At 32.0% G+C, this 20,698-nt stretch overlaps 1 protein-coding gene across 1 annotated transcript in view; it reads left to right on the top strand.

The window, feature by feature from the left end:
- Positions 1–20,698, top strand: part of LOC149426329 (RYamide receptor-like) — a 180,029-nt gene that overhangs the window by 102,809 nt on the left and 56,522 nt on the right. The gene's annotated exons all lie outside the window — the stretch shown is intronic.

The following is a 20,698-nucleotide window of genomic DNA, read 5'->3' as shown; positions in this document are numbered from 1 at the left end:
CTGCAAGTCTCCTATGAGCTAATTATATTAGGTACGGTAACAGTTAATATCAGTTGTAGACAATACCTAATAGTGTTTCATTTGAAATAATCCATCACAAATACGTAAAATTTCATTTATTTAAACAACTGTCATTCTTATTATGCGTAAATTTAGTATGTTATTATACATTAACTCCTTCCTGTTCCGTGTTTTAACTATATATACTGACCCTCTCTCTGTGAATGACCTGATATCTATCTATTATGTAACTGTTGTTAATATCACTTAAAATGGGCGAATTCCAGGGAAGTGCCGCCCGCAAGGCCTAGCAGAGCGGAGCGGGTTTTTAACTGCTATTAATTATTATTATTTCCAATATAGTACACATATCCTTCGGTGTACATCATATACTTGTAGTTTCGTGAATAATTTTTTTGTAAAAGCCTTTAAATAAATAAACAGGTCTTTTTAAAAGAAAACAAGGAATTAGACAACTTAATACAATACATATTCTGTAAGACTATTAAATTTTAAGTGGAGCGTAATACAGGTAATTTCTTTGACTAAAATAAGATTAAGTATGAATCGCCAATTAGTTCAGAAGTCCAAAGTTCAGTTCTAGTAGTGAGAATTTGCTGTATTCTTTCTGCAATATTTGATTTGTCCAGTATATGTCTGAATTCTGCTTGTTATTGTTTTTATCAGTTGGAGAGTAATAAAAACGGCATTATTATCAAAAAATCTTTGAAATATTTTTTTATGAATAGTTGAAATATCTACATAAATTCCCAAACATGTTGTCGCGAGTTAACGATTATTTAAGTAAGAGGAGAATTTAGTTTTTTTCAACACGTCTGAATACCTTCCTTTATTTTTATCATCACTTCTTCATTTTCCCTCTCCCACCGCCCAGTTTTCTCGTTTAATGTTTAAAGTGCCATTTCCTTCAGACAGATGGAACACTTGTGTGAATAAAACATTTTTATCGGAGAAGGCACACTTTACAACATTAAAGTACAAACTCATATTTTACGGAATAAATAAGGTCCTTCGAATAGTGGCGATGTCAATAGTTGATCAAATTCTCAGAGTGGTATGGGCATAATACATTCTGTCCGAGGGTTCAGGTGACGTTATTCTCTCTTATACTAATGGGATATTTTTGTCTGTTTTATTTTCAATATGTAACTTTAATTTTCTTTCTTTCTAACGTACAATATCGATCCAGATATACAATTTATTTATTGAACGCCCGTAGGGCTTTTACAAGCTCAATGCAAGTGGATATTTTACATAATGCAGATTATATAATATATACCGATTTATATACGAATACTTATCATGTTACAAACATAACACAGAAACACATATCAATTTTATTCGTAACTTTTTTAATTTTTTAAATAACACCTCAGAAGGGCTCCCCTCTCGGTAAAGTGTAAAGGCAGGGGAGCTATGTCAGCACCCGGTTGGGCAGCATTGCGGGGCGGGTTAAGATAGGTGCTATAGGAAGGGATTTATTGATACGGTTCTTGAAGAAGCCCGAATAACTTGTAACTTGTAAAATAGAATACTTGAATTACACCACTTGGAGAAAGTACAATGGAAGTTTCTTAGATATGTTCAATACAAGTCGAAACAACCTATGATTGATATGTGCTTTGAAACAGTAATGTATAATCTAATACTACCTTTGCTTTCTATACGGAGAATTATTAATGATGTTATTATACTTTTTAAATTAATGAATAACTTCATCGACTGTCTTCGAATGTTATAGACGGGTTGTTTTGGAGAATTCGAACAATTCATCAAATGTCAACGTTCATTTTCATGTTCGGTGAAAGATTTTTTCATGTACTGTTATTATTTCAGTTCTGTCAAGCAACTGGCCCATAATAATATAATAACAGAACTTGAACAGGACTTTCAAAGAACCCGAAAATAAACGTTGAAATTTGATGAATTGTTCAAATTCTCCGAAACAACCAATCCTCAGTGTTATAAATACTCGGGTCCCTGTTAAATCCACTCAATATCACCATCTTTTCCACTGAGATAACCATAGGACTAACTATTCACATCACTCCCTACTAGTACGATTTCACCAAAATGCCGATACATATTCAATATCCAGACATTTTAGATATATTTAAAACCTCTCCGTCATACGTCAAAGGAAAAATAAATAGTGAATAGAAGTGAAATGTACGTAAAACTTAACTGAAATGTGTCTGTATTGTGTTTGTAAAATGTTCTGATATGCATTATATGCGTGTACTGATATAATCAGTTGGTATTTTTTTTACTTGTATTATGTTTGTCATAGTACAAGTAAAAAAATATTATTACGGGTGTTAAACAAATAAATTAAATAATGGAGGAAAAACAACTAATTCTTTTGCTTTACTGCAAGATGAAGACGTTTTAAGTATATCGAGAAGGTCTGTAAAAGTAGTGGCAATTAGGTGAACTCGTGCTAGTTATTGCTAGGGTTGTCACAATGGAAAAGTCAAGTAAATTAAACAGACACACGGATATTTATAACACCTGAAAACAGAGGGCAGAAGACTAAGTTAATCAGTAATTCAAAAAGTATAAGAATATCATCGTTTTCCGGATAGAAAGACATGGATGTTTTGTAACAAATATCCATCACAGGTTGTCTTAACTTATGTTGAGCATTTAACTTCCTTTGTACTTTCTCCAAGCGGTGTAAGTTACAAGTATAAATAGATGACCATACGTGAGATGCGTATTCTAGTTGCGATCTCACAAGGAAAGCACTCAACGTTACGAAAAGTCCTTATTTTACATTTTACTAAACGTAAAATTTGTTCGGCTTTATTGGAAATTAAGTCCCAGTTACCGAAATTAAGGCCTTTGGTGAATGTTAATTATTAATTGAATACGATGAAGTACATATTGGATTCCGTGAACGGTAAAAAAATGTGTAGTCATTTTTGCATTGTAAGTGCATAATTTAAACATTTTATAATCTCGAAAAGCTAACGGTTTTTTACAAATATAATAAATTTAACATTATCGAAAGATAAAGATTTATAAATATAATAAAGAAAAGTGGGTCCAAATGAGTGCCTTGAGGCACTCCCGATATTACTTTAAATTGATAAGAAACTTTATAATTCAATTTTACCATGATATAGCGGTAACTAATCAACCATTTTAGGAATTATCCTAGGATCATAGTAATGAGAAGAATATTAATATTTACTAAAGGCTTTGAAAAGTCAGAGAATTAAATAGAATTACTTTTGTACGAGACGCAAAAGCTTCATAAATACAGTGTTCATATAATTAAAGATTGGTTGTGGTTGACAAGCCAATTTAAAAACCAAGGCTGTTCTGAAGTAATTATATGCATTAACTTAACAATAATCTTACCGGACACAATTAAATATATATATATATGAAGAGGAGCTGCGATAAACTGAACGCATTCCTTTATGAATACCTGTGGAATTATGTTAGTACCTGATTCCTTCTTATAATCTAGAGAGTTGGTTCATATTAATTATAACACAGTATTCGTTAACATCTGAGTGAATAAAACATAACTGTTGTCCTGTACATGCATAAAAGCGGCCACAGCAGCTGAGTGAAATTCGTAAAAAATAATTTAAAAAAAATTCTGACTAAAATAATTACAGGACCAAAGAGGATTCACTTTTGGTCCAAAAATCATTTTTCGATTTTAAATAATATTGATAGAATAAATTCTTCCCCAAATTCTTTATCACGAAAAATCTTTTTTTAGTTATTCACAGGAATTCACTAAACAAGAAATAATTATTTTCACACCTTTTGAAATTCAGTGACTTGTAAATGATTTATGGAGGGGCCATCACATTCAATATTGTCAGCTCATTTTGCAATCGAGATGTTCATTTCAGTCTAAATTTCAGAGCCCGTTGAACCTGTGTTTCACTCTTCAGGCTAATTTGTTAGGTTTTTTTTAACAAACAGGTGTTATCCGTAAAGTAAATTTGTTAGGTTTTCGGAACAGCTAATATGGTCTCATAGAAATCTTTGTGTCTTCCTTACCGTCATAGTTAGAAATGTGAACTAAACGGTGTAAGAAAGAACAAAAATACCAAGTTTTCCTTTCAAATTTGGAAATCAACCACAGAATAATTAAAATATTCATCTCTATGAAACCAAAAGTTTCGACCGCAATTTGAGAAAAACTTCTAAATTTTTGTTAATTTTTAATGAATTATTTTTATATGAAACGATAAAAAAGGTAGGAGTAATGTTTATAATATTTTTGTCTAGTAAAATATGTGAAAGGAATGAAAGGTGAGCCATTTTAGCCAGCAGATTTTTATTTTATTTTACCAAACGGTTTTGCTTATAATGAAGCTTCACGTAGTATAATACCTTGTAGAAGGTTCAAAGTTTGTCTTTACGGGATATTAAAAGGGTTAATTATTATAATTGAAAGTGATATATAAGTTTGTTTGTAATAAACTGCATGTATTAATAACAAGTTACAAATTTCAATTTCTAAATTTCATAAAGTAATGGAAGACCTACGTAAGAAAAAAAAAAGTGTTTAGCCCTCTGAGAAAATAATCTGTTTTCTCTGAGAATTTTTTCATTCTCTTCGTTCGTATCGGATAGGATAATATACAATATTTTTTTTAAGTTTAAATTTTCGTGCAATCATGGAAAATGTCATACAATAAATATGTTTAACCATAAAGTACAGCACTTAATTTCACAAAACGTCAATACTACACAGACCCGTAATTTTGATGGTAATTTATGTATATAAGAGAATATATTTTTTAATTATTTTGTTTTCAATGCTTGCGCGCCGGGCTTTGTTCTATATACAAATAAAAAAACATGTATGGGACCATTTAATAAACAATAGCATTTAAAACAAAAAGTATTACTTAGGTCCTACTAAAATAAAACCACATTGGTAATCAAATTAAATATTTAATGTACTTGGAGAAGCACTAAATGAAAACATAAAATCAACAACAAATTCTAATTTTTGATAAAAAACATAACTTTTATCCGACAAAAATCAGTCTCCTACCAAATAAATAAAACGTAATTAGCTTAATTTGTTGACGGTTGAGAATCTTCAATGTTTTCTTCCTGTGCAATCAGGCTTAGGTACGATTATTAGTAAACGCTATGAACTAAGCCCCAAAATGTGTATCAGTTAATAATAATAATAACTGTACATGACACCAATCAAAATGTAATAAATTTACACTAATTTGAGAAATATAAAAACAGCTCACCTTTGGAATTCGTAGCACACTAATACTAGAATGGGTCCGTTTGGACACGACTTGTTAAATATCTCAAAAATGACAAGTAGCGTCCTGCTTTCAAAACGGTTCTAACGGCACATTGGAGTAACGACGGTAGCGGGCAGCGGTGGATTAGCACTAGCTGGAGAAAAGAATGCTTTTTTCGGTTTGTTCCAAATGGACCCTGAGCCTTTTCTAAACATTCGGATATTTTTTTAAAGTTAAGAATATTTTCCAATCAAAAGGTTGTTACACATCAATATCCATTATCAAGATAGCTGTCAAATTCTTTGAGCTGACAATAGTCCCCTGTCATAAAATAATGCACAGATCATTGAACGTCACCTCGACTTATCACTATTAATAATACAAAAAAATTATCCTACTGTCGGGTAGAGATAAACGGCAGAAGTTATTAAAAATAGTACTCTATTGGACCACAAAACAAACAAAAAATATTAAAAATATAATTTCAGCGCACTGACACGGCTAAAAGGATTGAAAAATTACAATGCGAATGGGCACACCGAGTAGCTGAAAAAGAGATTATTGTTGAAACAGGAGATCAGAAGTCAAAGGACATCAGAAAGACCAGAGCAGAGGTAGAGAGAAGAACTCCAAATAATTGGAGCGCTGAAATGGCACGCCAAAATTAAAGTACATTGGAAGGGTGGAAAGCAATGGGACGAATTAAGCTTACAAAATGATGAAGAAAAAATACGAACAGGGAGACAATACAACAAAATCACAACGGAAGTTTTGTAGACTGAACATTGTGCTTATTATGTATCTAGTAACATTATGTTTTGGTTTTCAATACCATGCAATATATTGTTTTATCGATATTTATAAAAATAAATCGAGTACTATTATTGAAAGTGTTTGTCATTTCTTTGCATGATTGGCTAATCTTAGGAACCAAAACAAATAAAGTTTGAAAAAAAAATAGTGAAAGTTTAGAGTTTGGACCAAGACGTAACAAAAAAATTTGTCACATTTTATTTTATTATATTTATCATTTGATATTTTAGACCACATATGAAATTAATGTTAATATTTATTTATCAGCGATAAGCGGACTATCGTCAATTCCTTTTATATGAGGGACAACATCATCAATATACCATTTCCTAAATTCGGATGATCGACGTACTTTCTTACCATTACGTCACTTTCCTTTTTAATGGATGTTAAGTGATGGCTTATCAACCAACGCAATATTCCCAAAATGCCTTCCATTAATACGCTCGGTGTAACTCTAAGTGCAAATAACAGGGTTAACGGACGAACGGGGGCTCCATCGAAGCCAAAGTCAAGTTAGCCACTCATAATATGCTGGGCGTACTGTATAGGGCCCGCAGATACTTAACAGTACGCAAATGTTGACCCTATGCAAATCGCATGTGCGCCCCTGTTCTTGAATCTAATCTGGAACTCCAATGTACTTATGGAAAATCCCTGACTCTGTGCAGAAACGGACTGATAGATTCACTTATCTTAAAAAAAACTAATTGCATTCTTTAGAGGCCATGCCCCCAGGTAAGAAAGCTGGCCTTGTTCTACCCATATGTCAATAGAAGGTTCTCCAAGGAACTAACGTCATTGATCCTTTCGCCATAGTTGGGAAATACGCCAGACGCGCGCCCGACATTTCTACACGGTTAACATTTGTCAGATGAAACCGGTCCATTTCCATGACTCATTCTTGAGGTCAACGGTTCGGATGTGGAGCGATTTGCCGGTCTCTTTGTTTCTTCCTTTTAACAACATGGGTATATGTTAACTCCCCAAAGTTGCCATAGGCCCACAGGGAAATCATTTTCCTCAAGGCCTCTTGTGTAGAGATAATGTTAATAAAGAGATTTTCTGTTCTTTTTCACTCACTACCCTAACCCATCAGGGAGTAAAAAATGATTATTTTGTTTCCATGATAACTCAGCACAGTGACAATTTTAAAAAGTGATATAAAGTCATTGAAAGCGATGAAAAATAACATAAAACCTAACCTATTAAATCTAATTTTTGTTTTATCACTTTCCATGACTTTATATCACTTATCAAAGGTGTGTCGAGTTTTCCTTATGATGACTTATCCGGTCACCGATCAATTCATAGAAATAATCTAATCTATAAATAAAGGCATCCACTCACTGCCATAGATTATTGTAAGATTTATGTCTGCTAAAGGTTATCATTATATGCTTTATGTCTGCTAAAGAATATCATGGTATGATTTATGTTTGCTAAAGATTATCATTATATGATTTATGTTTGCCAAAGAATATCATCATATAATTTATGTCTGCCAAAGATTATTATTGTATGATATATATCAAGCACCACTTCGTCTTAGTTTATGAAAAATAATATTTTATAATCCCGAGGCAATACACTTTGATAAGTGGCGGAAAGACGGGCAATATTTCACTCAAATTACTTCTCTTGTGTAAGTTGAAAACTGAAGCATACACGAGTGAAGTGAGTTTAAATCCATTTTCCATCGAATTTTATAATTATTTTTACCGGAAAATCCTTTGGGTGGTTTTATTTATCCGTCAAAGGTATTACGTATGTATATTTCAATAGTAATTCGGATTGAAAATGGGTTATTTGGTTTAGCGATTAAAATCATTGGAGGGATTTCTAGAATCAATAAATCTGAGAAAAGTCTATTAAATAATAGCTTATTTGTTATGACGCTACGTCATAACATCCAATGATAACGGGATTTTGCATTAATAGCAATATAATGGTCAGCATTGTCTTTGACAATCTTTGTTTATTTTTAATAATAGCAACACCGAGAGGCAAGAAGAACGAAGCTTCCTGTTTCCGGCCACTCTAGAACGGATTCACGAGCAGGCTAAGTGGATCCGTTGGATACAGTCAACTAGTTAATTAAAATGTCATTTTAATCGTACGATTTCAAGCACAGTAGTGCGAGTGTTGTGTACTCATTATGAGTTGTGCATATTTCGAAATGTCAAATCAATAGCACGAATGTTACATTTACGGCGAGAAGCCGATCTCGATTGAATGGCGTAAAGAAGAGCATCGGAAGATTATCGGCACCCCTTCTGGTATCCTCAAGTGATTGTTGTGCTTTCGCGTAATAAAACAAACCATCTATTTGGCGAGAATGCGTTTTGACCATTATTTACTCACATACATCGCCGCTGCGGGACGCACCGTTCATGCGACAATTAACGTGATTACGGACCATCACCACGTCGAGGGTTATCTCCGCCCCACAGCCCCTGAGGTTGGATGCATCACCACGTCGAGGGTTTCATCCGTCCCACTACTCCTGGGATTGGATCCATGACAACGCCGAGGGTCCCCTCCGTTCCACGGCTCCTGGGACTGGATCCACCACAACGTAGAGGGCTGCTGCTAACCCTCGGATCTCTCCGACTCTCAACACCGAACGCAGTGTTATTAGATAGATAGGAATAGTTATGAGTTTTATCGACCAGGGTTAATCCTTTGGGGTTAGTCATCTTATATATCTGTTGAACCGATTTATAATGTCAAACTATAATTTGAAATATAGTAACCTAACATGTTTCTATAACATCCATTCTTTTCACTGACGCCCTGTGATGTCCTAAAATATTGTATACAGGTTAATAATGTCACGGCCCTCGAGGTGATTGTGATCTGCTCTATCAATTCAGTCTTGCAGCGAACAGCGACAACACTCGTCAAGTGTTGTCTGGCGCCCTTTTTGAAATTTAAGTTGTTCGTTATATGATGTAAGACTATTAAATATGAACTATTTAGTTCATACCCACTTTTGCCGTAACATATTATATACAGATACGTGAATAGGATTTTTTTTCACAAATTACGCAAAAAAATGGTAACCGGATAAATCATCACAATGATAATTCATCACATCTTTAAAAAGTTATATATTTATATTTGGATTTGAATTTTTGAATTTAGCATTCTCAGACTATAAAAATATTACCATTCGTTATTTCGGCTACTGGCATTATACCTAGCTCTCTCATTAAAAATTTAGGCGTATTAGATCTATCAAAAAATTTATATATAAAGATGCAAAAGTCGGTAATTTTGAATACATGTAGGATAACAAAAGATTTTTTAAATATTTATTTTGAGGGATCAGTAGGATTTATAGGCCCTGTTAGAAGTTCTACCGAGCCGAACCCTCTGATATGAAAATATCTGGAGTCGGTGAATTATTTTCCCATTTGATCTCTGGTGAGTTGACGTGTTGTTCTTGTATTGTTTTGTAATTATTTTGCCTATATAATGCACTTACATAGTGTTGATTGACTAGATGATCATTTGTGGAAAAGCGTGTGGAAGGGTTAGGTTTTTCTTTTGGGGAAGATTTAACCCGGACAACAAAATCGGAAGTTTAAAGAAAAAATCATGGAAAGTGATGAAACAAAAACTTTATTAACTGGGTTTTGTAGGTTAGGTGAGGTTAGGTTAATTTTTTTATCGTTTCTAATGACTTTATATCACTTTTTAAAAGTGTGTTGAATTGTCACCGTGTTGAGTTATCATGGAACCCGATTAACATAATTTTCTTTTAAATATATTAGATTTATTATTGGTAGGGTACAATCGCTTGTCTGAATTCTCCGGACAAAAGCTTCCAATTTTGAAAATAAAACTTAAATTCAAAGCAAATTTCTAGAGTTCATTGAATCGGAGTTACAGACAGAGTCACAACCGAAATTGGTATTTTTATTATAATAATCCGATCACTGCACGGAACAGAAAGATGGAGCATCTTATATGTGGCTATTACCAGCAAAAATATATAGGGAATGTACTAATTCAATAAATATTTTAAGGTCTAATACGTACATCATGGTCGAGGGGTAAGGCTCTTGACTAGCAAGCTGGGGGTCGCGGGTTCAAATCCCTGCGTTCTTAATTTTATTTTATTAATTTGTGTTATTTCGCAATTACTTATTTCAAATAATATATTGAAATATACTCTGAGTATTGCCTGAACCTCCGTACAAAAATTCTCTTCTCCCTTCGCCTTCCTCTCCCCGCTACCTTAAGCCTCATAACATACCCCAACTGGGGATGCCATAGTCACATTAGCTCCAGACGGTTGGGATTCTTCTGCGGTATTCACATTAAAAAATATATATATTTTTTATTTTTTTATTTGGTACAATATTTTTTACATTTCAAGTTTTCCATTAATGTTGGCCTCACTGGGTGGCTTGCCCGTGCTGAGGCCTTCATTTTATAATATGAAAATATAATCTGCATAACACATTTAAAGAGAAAATAATACATTTAAAATATAATCTTGTGTGTTTGTGAGTGATGTGTGTTTATTTGGTTTTGTGTGTTAAGTGTAGGTTTTATTTTTATTTTATGCTATGACATTTTGGTAATATTGTATTTTTTGTTCTTTAATCCATTTTGTTATTTTGTGTGTGAATTTATTTTTATCTTCCTCAATTTTAATTTCTAGTTTTACACTGTTGAAAGCTTTTATAGCATGGTATTGGTAGTGTCTTTGTCCAAAGCTTGAAGTTACTGTCGGAGTTTTTATGTTTTCTTTGTACGCTTGTCTAATTGGTCTGTTAGTGTTATTTTGTGTATGTTGAAATTTTTTTTTTTTGTCAAAAATGTAGTTTAGTAGTATTTTAACGTATAATTGACGTATTTCTAGTACGTCACAGATGTTGAATATTTGGTCTGTATCAGTCAGTCTATGTTTTTTTAGTATTACTTATAAGATCGTTTTCTGTGCGGTTTCTATGTAATTTTTGCTCTCAAGCAATAATTATATAAAAATATTTGTACATATGGTATGCACTTTGTTTTATTTCTCTTCTATGTGTTACGCTTCATTACTTTGTTAACTATTATATTTTTTCAAATTTATTTTAAATAACAAAACGGGTTTTTGGCGCCCGATTTGCAAGTTTTAAAATAAATATGATGGAGGTGTTTTCAAGGTTCTCCTCATTAAAAGTCAGTAAACACGGAGGGCTCTTTGGGGAACAAGTCAGTCTTAAGTCTTCAGTCAATCTCTGTCAACAAATCTTTGGAACGAGTTACTTACAAATCATATTTCACCTATAGCCAAAACAAAGATAATAAATTTCTGTGCCTGGGTTTATAATAAAAATGATTTTTCCTACGTCCGTAACGTACCGTGGCTAATATTAGACTAATCCTTGTCTCACACGAGCGCAATTATACTCGCATGCGGTATTTGGGCCTGGTTTATGTCACCATATCGCTCGCTGTACAATCGTCTCACACTAGACAGATAATACTATATTACATGTGTAGGCATGGCTTAGTTGATACACCACGATCTGCTAGCCGAGCATTTGAAAATAGTGTTACCCTCCACTGCGGTCAGATATATATATATATTTTTTTTATAGTGAATACCTCACAAGAGTCCCAACTGCTCCCGTCTGGAGCCAGTGAGACTATGGCATCCCCAATTGGGGGATGTTGTGAGGCTGAAGGTAAGTGGGGAAGGGAAAGAGGAAGGTGGGGAAGTACCTGGCTATTCAGATCTAGTCACTAAACACGGCTAAAGCCATTTGGAGCAACGTTTCAATTCTGAATGGTGGTCTTACACCAGGGCGATACTGGTAGTATCTTCCACTCTGAAATTAGGGAATTGCTGTGGTCACGCAGCTGTCAGATGTCAAGGTGACAGATCCCGTAAAAATATATGATATTCCGTGTTTTCTCCCCGCCCCCAGAATTAGGGGAAGAGGAAGATATGTTTGCTTCGGTGTGAGATTATAACATGAGAGTATAGCGGTCGTACAAGACTACCTTAAAGTAATCGTGAATCCAAAGAAACACGGAGACAGAAAAGCGATAAACGCACATGGGTGATGTGTGTACATACGAGAGAGTAACAAAGCTCTTTTATTGCTTTCGCTAAAGGATTTACCCTTCAACGTTCTCGTCTTAGTAGTATTCATTGTTACAGAATATTTAGAGGCTTTTTTTCTACTTTGAAGGCCGCGTAATGAAGTTTAACTGACAACAATCATTATTATGTCAATCGGTAACTTGGCTTTTCCAGGAATATCACGTAGTACTTTTATCGTCCGGCGTCGAAGCGGATTTACACCGTCAGACCGTACGTGCTAACATCCTGCTCTCTGATTATTTTTAAAGGCAAACTAACTATTTTTTATCTGTAAATATACATACTATTGAAGGTAGGTAACATGGATGGATGTTGCAATTCGTGAAATATTTATGCTTCTCTAAGGCTAAAAATATTTTTTTACAATTTTATAAGAATAATTGTAATATAAAAAAAACATAACACAGCACAATACTAAAGTAAATAACGTAGCCAACATAAACTAAAAAATCAATCATGTACATTTAGAAAAAAATAGATTAAAAAAGCGTTCCTGTTAACCACATTTTGATAAGAACGAAAAGAGAAAAGAATTATAAACAAGAGAGTAGCACACTAGTAGTGATTTTTATTTCGGCATATCTACATATAAATATAAATTTACAAAAACAGTTCTAATTCTAAAATCAATTAGCGAGAACGTGAATATGAAACAAATAAACGAAAAGAGACCAAAACGAAAATAGTACTAAAGATGTGCCGCATTTGTGTCTATACCCTTAAAAAGTACATTGACTAAAACGTATTCTTACGGTGAATATAAATTCGGGGAAGAGAAATAAAGAAAAGAAAAAATGTTAAGACAGATAATAATAATGTATTTCAATTTTTAATAAATTAAAAAAATATTTATATATTTTTAATTTTTATTATGCTGGCTGTTTTTATACCTATGGAAGAGAAGTTTTGTAGAGTTAAGACATTTTAGTTCAGAATATTCTAAATATTTTACTGATATAATAACAATTTTGTAATACAAATCCTGGGATATCATAACTGTAGGAATTGCGAAGCCGAAAGTATTAATAAGATACTTTCTTCAGGATCACTGCATATCAAATACAAATATTGTCATTTTTCTTTATTATATATATTTTTTGGTTAATAAATAATTAGGTAGACGGACAGAATTGCCCTTTGAATTAATACCGTTTGTTTGCATTACATTTTCTGTTGGTAATGTCTGTCAAAATTTGAACTGTTAATTTTTGACTGATTTTGGTTCGTCAAACATTTAAACAAAACAAATACATATCTCAAATAATAAACTATTAATTATTAAAAACATGTATACGTGCGACTTAATTAACTGAGAAACTAATTATAGATTTCCTCATATTATAAATGATAACAACAATGAAATTAATTTTATTTCACAAGATAATTAAATACCAACTAACAATTAACAGGTATTACATTCAAATAATAAAACACATATTTCGACTTAGATAATACGGGCATGAGACTAGTGTGGCAGTCGAAAAGCGTGTAAAACAACTTTGTACAAAACTTATATTATGTAATTATTTTAGACAATATTAGCGATTGTAAAACGAAAATTTTGAAATAGAAAAATCACTAAAGGATACCGTCACATCTAGGACGAGTAGCGGCAAGACGAGGGTCTTACTGGATTCATGTTCTAGATGTGACATTATCTATTTCCGATTTTTTGTTTCGAATTTTCGTTTCAGAATCGCTATTATTGTGTTCAATAATTAAATATTACAATTTGAGGTTTTACTCATTAATTAATTCCAAAAAAAACCTATATTATGCTTTATCTATATGATATAAATATAGGTGAGGTGGCGTGAGTAATCGTAGCGTTTGTGGGGATTTTGTAATGTAATCACTCGCAAAACTATACTTCGGCCACGCAGGAAACGTGCCTGAACGTGTACTATTATTGTGACCAAATTCGCCGGCTTCCCGGTGTTGACTGTTTATTGAGCGCGTGTTCCTGGCGCTCCGGTTCCCTCCGCTCGTTCCTGGCGGCGGAAACGGAGATTTTTATACATTTTCTTTTCATTTTATTTCTTCTATTTTCTTGATCACGCTGTCGTCATGTGCTTGTCATTGTTTACTATCTGGGAACCTGTGTGTTACCGACGTAGTTTCTTATTCAAACTTCACTTTACGAAACGTGGGAGGTAATGAAGTATTTTTAAACCTTACAACTCTTAGCGAAGTCCATTTCGTTGTTTGTAATTTAAAAAAAAAATTCAGCTATAAATATGATAATTAGTTTTTTTTTTCGACTTTATATCCGGGTTAAATCTTCCCCACGGGAAAAGCTAAACACTTCCACACACTTTTCCACAACTTATCATCTAGTTAATCCACATTATGCAAGTACATTATATAAATATAATAAATACTAAAAAATACAACAACAACACGTTAACTCACCAGAGATCAAATGGAAAAATAATTCACCGACTGCAGATATTTTCATATCAGAGGGTTCGGCTCAGTAGAACTCTTAGGTAACTGTAACAGGTTAGGTACTGATCCCTTAATATAAATATTTAAAAACCTTACATGTATTTAAAATGATTGATTTTGAATTTTGATATATAAATTCTTTGACAGATCAAACACGTCTAAATTTTGAACGAGAGAGCTATGTATAATGCCAGTAGCCGAAATAACGACTTTTAATATGTTTATTGTCTAAGAATGTCAAATTCTTTTAATCTCATTTCTTAAATCTGTGTATTTTCTTATTTTAACAGAAACAATTTTTTTAATATTACAGGAATTTGGAATAGCGACATAAATGATAAAAGTAATTTTTTTCATTTTGTCACGTAAACTATATCGGGTCTATTATGGCTAATCGTTCGGTCTGTTGGTATAGTTTTATGACAATATATTTAATAAAAATCATTTTCTAAAAATTTATTTGGTTTGTATTCATAATATGGTACTTTATTACGGCAGTCAATCAAGTTATGTTTAATTACCAAACTTTGGTGAATTATTTTTAAAACTTGATTGTTCCTAAATGTATACTCGGACGGTGCTAATATAGAAAATCTGTATATAATATGTTCTATAATTTCCGGAAAAGCCAAAGAATTTCTACATAAATCATTTATTTGATATGTATCTTTGATTATACGCTTCCTATAATTTTTATTATAAATGATTCTATCCTGAATGGCAAACATAAATCCTTTTATTTTTGCGCTCAACTCTCCAATACTCAACCAATTGTTTGACGAAAGCGTGTTATTGTTTTTTAGATGGTTATTATTATGATTTTATATCCTATGATCTACTAATCGAAAAAATATTTTTTTATATTTTCAGAATTTAAAAACCTTTAACAAATTAGAGCTACAATTCTCAAAGAAGTTGGTTCAAATTTAAATTTAAAAACATTTGATTTCGTTTCAGTTTAGAATAATTAATAAACCTGAAACATAAAACTTCTAGATATTTTACAAAAACATATAACACCTATCAAATGTTATAACTTCAATTCATGTTTCAACCAAAATTAACGTCACAATCCTCTTTTAAGTTTATATTTATTGTACTGTAATAATGTTAATTACTGATATAAACATGAAATAATTGTCAAATAACTCCTACGCCAAGCTCAAGAGCTAGCACTCTTCATTGGAGTAGAAATTCAACAACATATGTTTTACACTATTACTTATTTTTAACTTATTTTATGTACAATGTAACAATGTTATAAGTTAAACAATAAAAAAAAAAAAAAAAAAAATATTATTCAAACAAACTTCATCATGTTTCCAATTAAAAAAAAAACTTTTCTCAAAACTTTTAAGGCAAATATAATTGAATGAAAACACGATTTACATTTGTTTTGCATATTAAAAGAGAAGCCGGAAATTGATCGAATATTTTTAATATTATTAAAATTTACCGGACATAATCAATGACTTTACAATTATAGACGCGCTGTAGAAATCTAGTGAAGAAAGTATTGTGTGTTACCTCTAAGTAAATTGCCTTAACAAGTGCCAAAAGCTTGAGTGTGCAATTAGGAAATATTTTAATTACCCGGTAAAGGCTAGCAAAAGCCAAGGAATAACAATATATTTATATATACACGCAAATTACTCATTATTAAAAAAACAATTATTTCCCTCCCAAAGATTTAATGCGTCGTTAAATAAAATGAAATGCTGAATAGTAAGCTCTGGACGCGCAATTGCCAAACTACGTAGTCACTTCTGTCGCTAAGTAAACTTCACTGCTTAAAATAGTCTAATCACTGTGTTTATTCAATTTTTTTTCTGTAAAACAACATATACATCAGCCGTAACTACGAGATCAACAATCGCCACCATTTGCAAACTGTCATTGCTCTTTTACGTCACGTTACTTGATCACTTGACACCTGAAAATCTGTCATGCGCACAGGCATATACTGTAGTCGGCCTCAATGTACTATTCGACACACCTTTGGAATACGAAAACGCCGCTCTGTTCTATCGTTTATTTCGTTCGTACGCATGTTTTCTTAATGTGTGTTTTTGTTGTACATGAACAATATTCGAATTAAGTATTTCTCACTTGCCACATTTTAACTTAATTTTGTGAGACAATAACAATTCTAGATGTATTGTTACGTCATTGGACATAATTCATTAAAGTCTTATTATTTTCTGTCAATCCTGATGTCTGTGCAAAGAAAAATGTGTTCTTAAATATTCAAGTCACCATTTAAAATATTCTTATCTTGTAAATATTACATATATTCATATAATATAGATCGATAAACAAATATCCGTAAGTAGAAGGTATATTATATCGTAAAACGGAATATCTACTTGGTCACCCGAAAATAAAATATTTGATTTGAAGCGAAAAGAGACCGTAAATAAAACATGATCATAACGTAATTCTCGTAACGTTTCCATTTTTTAAATTTTAAATAACTATTAAAATTCATCAACGCACCTGAAAGATTTTCTTCGTTGTAAAATTATTGAAGATTTCTTTGGGGTAAAGTATTGGCCACTAATTTAACGTGTTTTTAAATAGGTAAAATGTTAAAAAAAACAAAAATTTACGTTGTTCTTTCATTAGAACTTATCTATAATCAGATCATCTGCCAGTGGTTTTATATATATATATCTGAGAAAGTGCTGTCATGATATGTACTGAAAATAATTGGCCTATTATTAGGAGATTTTTAACTGACCCTAATTTTAAGGAGCTTTCATTCTTATATTCATTTTATGACTGCCCGTGTTCAAGATATAGTAATTTGTTTAAATATGATTAATTTTATCTGCTAAATAGAATTTATTTGGTCTACTTTTTATAAAGAAATACTTTTAGAAGATCTTTGAAAAATGATTTTATAAAAGAATTCAAAGTAAAATTTTACATTCCTTGTGACACATCAAAACGTTGTTGGAAATGTTTGATATTATGTACTTAAATAAAGAGTACATCAATAAGTGTCAGTCACAATTTTTTTTGTCTTCCATGGTAATTTTTCTCTCCAGTCAAACGTTTATTGAAACTGAAAGATGAAACTAGCTGCTAAATTGTCTTACTTTTTCCTTGAAATGGTAAACAAATTTTCCTTGAAAAACATAATTGTATACATCCGAATCCTAAGTGTATACGTAAGTGCAGATGAGCAGTAGTTACTTCCCAGAAGAGGCTGAGATCGATACGATTTCTAATCAGAGGCAGGTGATGTGGGATGTGCATGCTAATGTGCGTGCTGGTGGGATAATAACAAAGTATATATCTTAAATAAAGTTTGTACCCAGAATAACGGAGACGGAAAACTTTGTCATCCTAGAAGACCTTCAAGTAACTTACCACTTAGGAGAATACCGCCCAAATCGGCCGTATAAAAGGAGTAGGGTAGTGAAAGCCTTTTTAACACGCTTCTCGTTTACTCGTAGGTAACTTGAATAAGGTTCGAAGGGATGCTATTTAGGGTATGGTGGTGTAACAGCATTTCTATGAATCACCTATCTACCTATGGTTTAGTACTTTCCACATTCGCTCGAAAGGGATAATTTATTTTCCGGAAACTGTATAACGGCGTATTTCGCCGCATGGAGTGATTTAACTTTATTCAAAACAAAATTAATCTTCACACCAACCACGGATAGGTTCGCACATTAATTAAACAAACTGAATCACTTGGTCATGAATTATAGCTGGACTTTTAAAATACTTTAGAAAGACAGATATCATACGCACAGGAACTAGGAATGATCCAAATAATTAGTTTTTTAATATGATTCTAATTCCCATCGTATAAGACGGCATAGAATGTTTCACGTGAATACATTAAAAAATAATATCATCTATTTTAGTCCTCTGACTCAAATGTGTCGGCTATATAATAAGATAAAGTGTGCTGAAGTAGACATTTTCGTCAATAATTCAGGAAAAATGTTCTGCTAATGCTAAAAAATATGTTGCGCTGATTATATTATCTATTACTCTGGTCTCTATTTGTGTCTCTTACTTTTTTGTACTATTTGTCATTTGAGTGAGCTTTCATGTAATTTTATTATTTTGTATTTTTTTTTTATCTGTTTTTTTTTTGTTAAAGAAAGATATTCATTTCCAGGTTACAAATAACCTTACAATGCAATGTTTGAAAATCTCCCACTACCACACGGTAAGCGGAAGATGTTGCTTGTGTTGTGGGTGTAGAATATATAAAATACATTTTGCAAAAATATATAAAAACACGTAATAAGCTAATTGAACACATAAGATCTAAATACTAATCACAATGAAACCATAAATAGTATAATGATGGAAAATTCTTAAAGAAATAACTAAAAACAATTTAAAATCAAATTGATGAACTCACAATATAAAATTTAACTCCGATCTAGAAACTATTGCCAACCACTCAAATACTTTTATACAAGCATTGGACAAAAACTAGCCACCAAAATAAAAAAAGAACAAAAAAATCACCATCAGATGATAATCTCCAAGAAAGCCCAACATTTTTTCTAAAAGGGATCAACAATTTTAACATAACAACTTCACCATTAGATGGAAATATCCAAGAAACTAACAAAATTTTCACTCTAAAAGAGGTATCAACCCGAGAAATCTTCAAAAAATAGACTCACCGAAAGAGAGGACATCACCCGTCCTTGATAAAATACCAAGTAAACTACTGAAATCGTTAAAATGCCAACTAGCTTTTCTACTAAAACTCCTAATTAATAAAAACATTACTCAGATTTTTTTTCCAAACTTCTTAAACCAACTACAAACCAATATAAGCCCTTAGTGCTTTCTCTCAATATTTTGAAGAAATACTAACTTATTTATTAACTCTAGAAAAATACTATCACAAAAACTAGCTTGGTTTTTGCAAAACTTATCAATCCCGGACGCCATCTTTAACGTTACCGATTTTGTTAAAAGTAATGTAAAACAGAGGAAATACAACCATCAAAAACATTCATGTAAACTAAAGAGGATAGATACATCATATACAGTCTTGAAATTATTTGATAGTTATATAGCTAACCGAACGCAATGCTTTAAAATTAAACCTACCGGTGGTCATACTCAAGAATGGTTAGTGGTGATCCACAGGGTAGCATTTTGTGTACTTTTTTGATTTTTTTTATCTCAATAATGTAATGTATGTAACCTAGATATTGTGGTCATTTGAAAATTGGCCGATGATACGGATTGCCATGTAATAATTAATCTTGGGATGAAGTCATTAAAACGGCAGAAAATGGCTTACGCGCTGGAAAAAAGCTAAATGCCCTCATATTAACACTAAATATAGATAAAACATTTTTTTAGAAATTTAATAAGTTATTACTATTGCAACACAGCCTCAAAATGTCTAGCTGTAACTCATTGATAAACCCAAGTACCTGAGATAAATAGAGTTGAACATTATAAAATTTGTTGGTACACGCATTGATAATATTCAAATGGAATTTGAATGTTACAAACCTAACGACAAAACCAAAGAAACCCATCTTGTTCTGCAGTTTATATATTTATTAAATAGAAGATAAATTTTTATTATGCTCTTATACAATAACCTATTGCATTGTTGTATTTATGATTGGGAAAGTACTTAAAATACTCTAAAAAGATCAATAATCTTAGTGTGAAGGTTATTCTAGTTCCATTAAGGACAAGCACTTATGTTGTTCATAAAGACCTAAACGTTCCCTTCTTGAAAAATTTCTCTTAAAACATCCTGTTGCATCACTTAAAAAATATCCATAAGTTTGAAGAAAGAAAAAGCACTAGAGCCCTAAGACAATCACATGTAAAAAAATATTTTAATATCCCGGTTTGAAAAACTTCATATGGGCAATGATTTTTTTTTTATTTATTCAATAACTTTAAGCTATTCAATTTTCTACCTGGAGCATTAGAAATACCCAAAACAAAAGAACCTTCATACGTAAAATCACTGATCACTTTTAATATACTTCCATTATGGGTACTTATTAACGTGAATCCAACTGGTTCAAAATTTTCTTCAACCTTT

The sequence above is a fragment of the Hesperophylax consimilis genome, chromosome 1 (genome assembly GCF_061612785.1).
Source record: "Hesperophylax consimilis isolate HC1 chromosome 1, BYU_Hcon_1.0, whole genome shotgun sequence".
Classification (NCBI taxonomy): Eukaryota; Metazoa; Arthropoda; class Insecta; order Trichoptera; family Limnephilidae; genus Hesperophylax; species Hesperophylax consimilis.
Note: the sequence above shows the minus strand (reverse complement) of the source record. Positions and strands in the feature narration are given on the sequence as shown.